The sequence below is a fragment of the Alligator mississippiensis genome, chromosome 4 (assembly GCF_030867095.1).
Source record: "Alligator mississippiensis isolate rAllMis1 chromosome 4, rAllMis1, whole genome shotgun sequence".
NCBI classification, from domain to species: Eukaryota; Metazoa; Chordata; order Crocodylia; family Alligatoridae; genus Alligator; species Alligator mississippiensis.
The window spans coordinates 9,404,918-9,413,582 of NC_081827.1; positions in this window are offsets into that span (position 1 = coordinate 9,404,918).

Genomic DNA, 8,665 nt, shown 5'->3' on the forward strand with positions numbered 1-8,665 from the left:
TCTGTGTACAGGAGATAGAGAAACAGAAACTCCCAAGATGTTTTCATCCACTTCAGCCTGTGCTGAGGAGCTGTGAGGCTTGTTGTATTTGGTCTTTATGGCCTGCCTCCTGAAATGGAGGCAATACAATTGTGTCCATGTGGTGTTGGCACATGTCCATAAGCTGTCTTAGATGAGCTGACTGGCATGTGCCCAGTGCCACACAAAAGCAGATCCATTAAGTCCAGGTCAGGAGGTAGTGTGCATGGGGCAGGTGTGACGTGCCCCATGGTGGCACTCCCTGCCACAGCCCTGGGCCAGGCTAGGCCTATCCTGTCTCTCTAGCTGGATACAGTAAAGAAATCCTTTCTTTACCCTCTAGTTCAATCCTGATTTGCTCACCTCAAGGGTGATGCTGTCTTCTCTATGAAAATCTTAAAGACTGTCAACGAGGGCGTGAAAGGAATGAAATTTTACTTTATTGACTAAAGACTTCTTAACTGAAAGTAAGTACAATTTTTTTGTAATGATGAGGGTATCTACTTAGTTGAACAACTTACCTAGGTAGATTCTCAGTCACTAGAAATTTTAAGTTCAGATTGGATGTGTTTTGTCTAAAAGAAATGCTTTTGTACAAACAAGAATTAAAAATCCTTTGTAGGAGGTAACTGCAACCACAGAATCAAAAAATCGAAGGAAAATAGGGCTATCTGGATCTTGCTTAAGTAGGATCATCCCTGTCTAAACCATACCAGCTAAGTGTTTGTCCAACCTGAACTTCAAATCTGCAGTGATAGAGTATCCACAACCGCTCTAGGTAATCTGGTCCAGTGGCAAACCACCCACTAATAGAGGCATTATGTTAGGATTAATTTACTACTAAAAGATTAATCTTCCTCTCCTGAACCAGTCCTGGGGCAGATGATTTACTCCGAGCGGGCACGTCTACACGTGGCCATATGGCACCTTTGTTACTGTGCTGTCGTTTAGTACTTCCTTTTGGAAGTACTAAAAGATGGCACAGCAACAGCCTGCCCTGCGCCGTGCCAGCCATGCATGGTTATTTTTGGCCGTTATGTTGCCGTTGCAACGTGCCATCATAAGGGAGCGCATTGCTACAGCGATGTTGCAGCGATATCACAGTTGTTGCCAATGGATGCTATGGTGCTATAGCGCATCGCTATGATGCCATAGTGTCTTGTGTAGGCATGCCCATTGTGTATTACCCATTGGGTTTCATGATGCTCATGTCGCATTTTCTGGGCCCCTTTATAAGCATCTGGTGCAATGCTTGAAAGTGTGCTAATACAAGAGGAATGCATTTTCTTCTGGATGTGTATGATGCCTTGCTATTTATTGTCCTAACTTTAAACACTACATGACTTTGATACCTGTTTAGGAGTTCTCCCACCTTTAGTCATGGCCGGCAAAACTCCACTGATCTCCCGGTCATATGAAACTGCCTCCCATGCTGTCTTTGTTCCTTCAGTATAGAGACTTAAGCATTTTGGTCTCTAAGAGCAGGAAGTTGGACAGTGGGATTTCTTTACTAACTGCTCATATTCACTCATCCACCTCTCCTGAGAATTAGGAGTAATGTTTCAATAACTTCATTTTTCCTTTGGTCCCAGCCTACCAACAAAATTTGGGGCACCCCTTCTTTGCTTCCCTCCCATAAAGGAAGTTGAATTCAACTGCAGGTAAATATTCTGCAAGGTGCTGGGAGCCTGGAAGTTTGTCTCCAGATGAGGCTGACTGACTTATGCCTCAAAGGCCCCACAGACGTGACAAATTAATGGCACCTCAACCTTATCTTATGCTAGGAATCGTAAGAAGGAAATATCCAACTTAGCCGTGCTCAGAGCTTCAACAGCTGGGGCCTGGAAGAAGACAACCACACACAAAGATAAAAAGACAGGGTGGCTAACAAGCATTTAGTTATCGTATCTGAGATCTTTCCTTATCTTAACTAACAGTTACTCTTCCTACAGAGAGAGAGAGAAAGAGAGGCTTTCCTTAGAGGTTTATAAATGTCATCTGGTGCCATTTCACTGTCTGGAACCATAAAAATTAGGGAGTTTGGGGAGGTAGGGAGTTAGTGTATTTGCTGTGGGCTGTAGAAAAAGACTGCTTTTTAAACCTGTTTTCTTTAGGTCTGTCATATCGAAGTCAGGGTGCTGCCTGTCCTAAAGATGAGAGGAATGGTTCCCTGCAGAGATTTCCTCGTAGGTGGATTAACACATGGGACAGCGGGGCCCAGGGGCCCACATCCATCAGAGGCCCTGGTTGTGGCTGGCTCCTTGGCAGGGAAGCAAAAACCACGGTTTTAAACCCAATGCCATTTTTATCTCCCTGCCAGTGGGCAGCAAGCTGCAGGGCCACCAGGGCCACTGAGCTAATCAGCAGTGGGGTGGCAAAACCGGTGACAAGTTTAAAGTTGTGGCTTTTACTCCCCTGCCGAGGAGCAAGCTGCCAAAAAAACCCGATAGCCGATAATGTTAATTTTTCTTTTATCAGTGCAGATCCAATATGTGACCGATGTATCGGTGCACTGCTAGAGGGGGGCCCCCAATTTTATGTTTGTCCAGGGGCCCGATAAATCTTAATCCACCTCTGGGTTTCCTGCAAGAGCCACTTAGGACCAGATGCGTTAACTAAAGGCTCATTTTACACAATACTCATTGTTTGGGACTCAGGCACTGAATGAAATACGCGTTTGTCACGCTCCTTGGCTGTGATGTTTGCAGGATGCAATGTATTTTCATTGGAATACTGCACTTTTCCCAGCCCCCTTTAGCATGAAAAACACCCTGGCTGCTTAAGTACTAGAGCTGCTTAAATGTCATGGTATATACAACCTATTGTTGTCTGATAGAAAAGAGAGGAGGAAGAGATAGCAATATACATCAAGATCTTCCAATTAAATTGTTCCAAACTGACGTTCCCATTTGAAATAAAACTAGGCAGTACTGAATTTTACATAGGACGCTCTTCTGTTTAGCTTATGGTGCTGTAAGCTAAAAGCAAGCAGGCTGATCACTCAAGATGACGGAGATAAACATCAGATAGTTCGCGCCCTGTGCCAAATAGTTTGTAAACCAGCTTTCTAAATGTGGTCCTCCATATCTCATTTGGATATGAGTCATTCTTCAGCTGAATGGAGTGTAACCCTGAAGGCATCTCCCAGAATGATTGAACATTGCTAGCATGAGCTGGTTTGAAAGTGTGTCTTGTGTTAATACTAATGGGGTTATGGCTCTGTTGGGCTGGGGGAGCAAGATGTGGGCCACTGTACCTTTTAGATCCTCTGGCATAAGACATTTGGACCTCTGCTGTGTTCAGAGGTTCATTTTTCACGTGCTGAGGAATTAGACGTCAGACCCCAAAACAAACAGACGTGTCTGACTCCTTGGTCCTGAGTAATTTCTGAACAAGACAATGGCTCCACGATGAAGGCAGAGTTGAATTTTGCAGCTAAGTATTAAATTCTCTTGACATGTTTTGCTTTTCTTCACCAATGCACTGAAGGGACCATGAGCAAACCTATAACTAAATGCATTTACAGATCTAAGTGACAGGCTAAGAAGTGGCCCCTGGATGAGCAGCAACACTACAGCCAAGACCAGTCTCTTCTGGGGGAGTCACTTGGCCCAGTACCTCCTAGCACAGGAGAGTTGGAGCATCTCAATGCAAAGGTCACCAGAGTTTTCTTTTCATTGTTTTTTAACATTGGCAAAACAGCCTACATACATTTCCCTCCTCTCATTCTTGGAAATGGCTGAACTGCTAAAACTGAAATTTCCATCTCCCCCACCACTTCCACCAAAAGAAAAAAGTACCAGCCTGAAGTAGATATCTGGCAGGAAAGCATTTGGCTTAAATGGATAAAGTGTGGTGAAGCCGCACACTTTATAGTATCTGGCAACCAAGCTCACTGCAAGCACCGAGGGATTCTTGCAGCTCTCTATTTCCCTCTTAAAACCATGCTCCTACCCCATCTTTAGGGGTCCAACCCTCCCCGTGCCAGGGACTCTGCCAGCCCCTTCTACCCTTCCCTCTATCTAGGGTTGTCCGTTCTCCTTCTGCAGGGATACTCTGTACTGCCTCATTTTCTTTCTTCCCAACCCTCAATACCAGGGTCCCTCACTCTCCAGCATCATAAAATCATAGAAAATGAGGGTTGGAAGAGACCTTAGGAGGTCGTCTAGTCCAACCCCCTGCTCAAAGCAGGACCAGATCCAGTGCTCCATTTTTTCCCCTTGGCCCCAACATCATTATTTCATCTCTTTCTATCTGAGGGATGAGATATCCTTGGTGTCAATGTGTTAAACTCTTGGGACATTAGGCAGAGAGGAGATGGGGGTTAGTTATGCTGGAAAATATTAAGGGCCGCCATTGGTTAGGTTCTTTGATTTAGAAACAATTACGGACCTGGTTGAAGGGGTGGAGTTTGCTAAGCAGATCCCAGGAGCTTTCCGTGTTCCCGTTTGCACTTTCTGGTGTTCTCATTTTCAGAAAACTCAAAGAGTTGAAAACAAGACAACGTTAACAATAAACCATGCCAGTAGATGTTATTTCAATAAGTTCCACTTGTGCATCTTAGGTCCTGCACATAAATGCTTTTTCTTCCTTGGATCTTATTTCCAGAGCCGATTGTTTCTGTCTTCATAGTATGGCTTAAAAACAGGGTTGGCTGTCCTGTGGCATGTGTGCCACAAGTGGCACGGGCAGCCTTTGTGCAGGGCGTGTGGCAGGGGAGTAAGGAACACAGTGGGCACGTCTACACGTTCATTAATGTGCCTTAGATACTGCTCATTTAGTTTAGTACTTGCTTAATAAAGTACTAACTAAATGTGCAGTACCTAGAGTCCCTGCGCAGTAGCACCGGCGCATGGTTATTTACTGACACTTACTGCACATTAGCCTAATAACACTGCACAGGTGGCTATTAGCACCCTTTGTGCTGTGATGTGCTACTGTGCAGTGTTATTATGCTAATGCACAGTAAGTGTCTCATGTAGATAGATAGGGCAGAGAGAAGAAAAAAGAGCAGTGGAGCAGGCAGGGAAAAGGGGTTGAAGCGGCACTTGGGGAAGCTTACCTTGTAGCATGCCTGCCAAAAAGGCTGGCCTCACACTGCCCTGAAATGTTCTTGGATAACTATATAGCTTGAAAACAATTGCAACATCATTCTTTTCTTTTCCTGACACATCAGCAAACACAGGACAAAGTTCCTTCTACTTTGCATTTCAGTCCCAGGCTTCACAGCCGACTAGGTATCTCAGTTTCTGGTGGAGAAGGAAAATTTCTGTCCCTACAAAGTCTAGGGCTCAGCCCTGGGAGGAGAAACATCTCTTACTCGTCCATTGGTCAGCTGCTGAATCTACATAGCTGTCTTCAATTGCTATATTTACATGCTATCCTTGCTGCACTCAGCTGCCAGGCTATGACTGTGTAAGACATATGAACCTGCCCCCCCATAGGTGACTGCCAGAAACCCTGAAGTGTAGGATTTCCAGGTGCCTCCCAATGGAGACTGAGCTTCCTTTTAATCCATTCATGGGGCTACCAAATACTCAAATCTACCTACAACGTGCTCAGATTACTACACCCAGACCCCTACCCAAGTGGACTACACTTTCCATAAATGCAATAGGCTCCACCTTGAAACCTGGAAGCATGGGAAATACTAAACACCCTCCATTCTGGGGACAGCAAGCACAACTCCACACATTGCATGCTCTTACTGGACAGCCAAAACTCCCCTTTCTGTATCCCCTCCATAATTTCATTGCAACTCCTTTAAACTTTCATAATTAAGCCTTATGTGGACCTCTGCTTCATCCTCTTGCTGCTGAGTGTGGTCATCTTCAACATCCACCTGCCTTAGGATACAGATCTCTTCTCGTTATCTACCGGCAATCCATGTTTGTGGCTTGCTAACTTTGCAGAGCACGTCATGCATAGCTACTCCAAGACCAGCCTGATCAGTGCTTATCCAACCTCCTCTTGTAAACCCCCCTTGGCAGAGATCCCATAACTTCTGTATTCCACTGTCTCACTGTTCTCATAGTGAAGAAGTTTTTTCCTGATACCCCTTCTACACCTACACTGGGACAACTTCAAGCCATTCATCTGCATCCTGCTCTCTGCAGCAACAGAGAAAAGAGAAGCAACTGCTTCTGCAGCAACAGAAAATCAACTGATTCACCTCACTTAAGCAATCAAGCCCCTTCATGCATTAAATCCAGTGAGACCCAAGGGAGGTGCATGGCAGGCACGTGCCCAGGGCACATGGCAGATCACAACCAAACTAACTGGAAGGAGGGATTCTCTGGCTGTGAATGCAGGGGCAAGGATAGTGGTTGTCAGCCTGTGTTTGCTGGAGAAAGAAAAGCTACTGGATTTGTGACCATGACTGCAAGAGGTTGCAAAGAGGCAGGACTGCTTGGACCCAGAGCTTGCTAGAGGAAGAGATTGAGGATTTCTGAACTTGTTTCTACTGTGTTCAGGGAAACATGGCTTTGTGTATATGTGTGTAGACAAATAAAACCACCGGTGCTCCAAAAATAGACCTGGTTTCAACTTTTGAGTTCTCATCCTAACAGAAACAACTCTGCAACACTCTTGTCTAACTGCTAAGGAAAAAGACATCATTGGCTTCAAAAAACCCCTATAGAGCATGCCTAGTAATTGCTATGCTATTTTCCTGGGCATTTCTGGGATTATCCCATTGGTATGACCTGGTTGAGTTTCCCTGGTCTGCTCTCAGCACGTGTCAAATGAAGAATAAAAGTGCTGTTGATGTGGTTTGGGTGAAGCTCCTATGAGCTTATGCAACACTGCTTTGAATGCAGGTATCTGACCGAACCTAAAGGGATGAACACTAATGCATTTGTAAAAAGTTTAATGAATGTGTAAACTATTTTTTTTTATCAATGGAGTCGGAGTCCCCTTGATAAGTGCCTTGGATTGACATCATTTTACTCTAATTACCTGTTTCTTTCAATGAGAATGCGATTTCGTGATAAAGTTGTTAACAACATAGGATTGGAAAGGGTCTCCTGGGTCACTGAGTCCCGCCCCTGCCACTGAAGGCAACGGTGTCATATAATCCTTTTTATAAATTGAGCCAGCACTATCTTAAAAGTAATTGGAAAGTATCTGTGCATTGCAGCAACTCCATACTGAATTCCTGCCTGCCTGCAAGCTGCAGGATTGTTACAAACTCCAACATAATGGTAGGACTTTGAAACAACCAGTCATTGAGGTATCTTATAGCACCGAGCAGAAAAGGGTAGGTTGGAGGGATAATCCATTTCATATTTAGTGGTATAACATGTAACGTGCACGTCTCAATGTGCCACTATAGGACTTACTGCACATAAACATTTAAGGAAGATACCCCTGAAGAGGGATGTGTTAGACCCCGACTCCATGCGGCACCCAGCGACTAGGGAGACGACAATCCAATTGCTCATGGATCCTGTTATTCATTAGCCAGAGGTCCCAAAAAGGTAGGCATTTGAATGGCAGGCCTGCCTGGCACCAGGTCCCAAAAACCCAACAAACTGTTTGCTTCATTAGCATGGTATTGCCTATGCATTTCATTCATCTACATGCTTCCCTGCATGCCTAAGACTTTGCCCCTGTCTTCTCCCGGTCTATTGTAGTTTCTTGCTGGTTCTTTCTGGTTCTTTGCTGATTTCAGCACCATCTCCAAGGCCATACTTATGCTTTATCTCCTAACGATAGCCATTGGTCTGTATCCTGTTCATACACAATAAACCATGCATCTTGCACGCTATCCCTTTTGTTAGGAAACTGCTTGCTTAAACATTTGGAAAGTTTCTTTTAATATATCATCCTCCCTTGTGACCAGCAGCTTTTGCTGAGATACAGGAAAAAGCCTTTATTCAGCTGCACGCCCAGTGCTCCCCAAGGTCCAAATATCATCACCCGAACAGGTTGCCTTGGCAGAAAAGTAGGGAATTAAATATCTAAGTATACAACAAAGCACAAAGCTAAGAGCTGGGTTGAGAGAAGTAGGGAGTGAGTGATGGAGCAGAGTCATAGAGAAGTCATAGAGAAGTTGGGCTGGAAGGGACCACCAGAGGTCATCTAGTCCAGCCCCCTGCCTGAGGCAGGATCATCCCTATCCAAACCATCCTACACAACCATAATTTAAACTCTAGATAAGACTGCCCTTAACCCTAATGCAACATGGGCCTAACACCCTAACCTGCCACAGATAAAGCAAGGGAACCATGGCAGCCAATATCCTGCATCTATAAAATGTTGTCAATATATGCTCAAGAGGTCCTAGGTAGAGGGCCATGCCGATCATAGTTTCATAGTTTCATAGTTGGTCGGGTTGGAAGGGACCGGAGCAGATCATCAAGTCTGACCCCCTGACATGGGCAGGAAAGAGCGCTGTGGTCAAATGACCCCAGCAAGGTGGCTGTCTAGCCTCCTTTTGAAAACCCCAGGGTAGGAGCGAGCACCACTTCCCTTGGAAGTTGGTTCCAGATCCTAGCCGCTCTAACTGTGAAGTAGCACCTCTTGATGTCTAGTCTGAATCTGCTCTCCGTCAACTTATGGCCGTTATTCCTAGTTATTCCTGGTAGTGCTTGGGGGAACAGGGACTCCCCCATTTTCTGCTGGTCTCCCTTGGCCAGTTTATAGA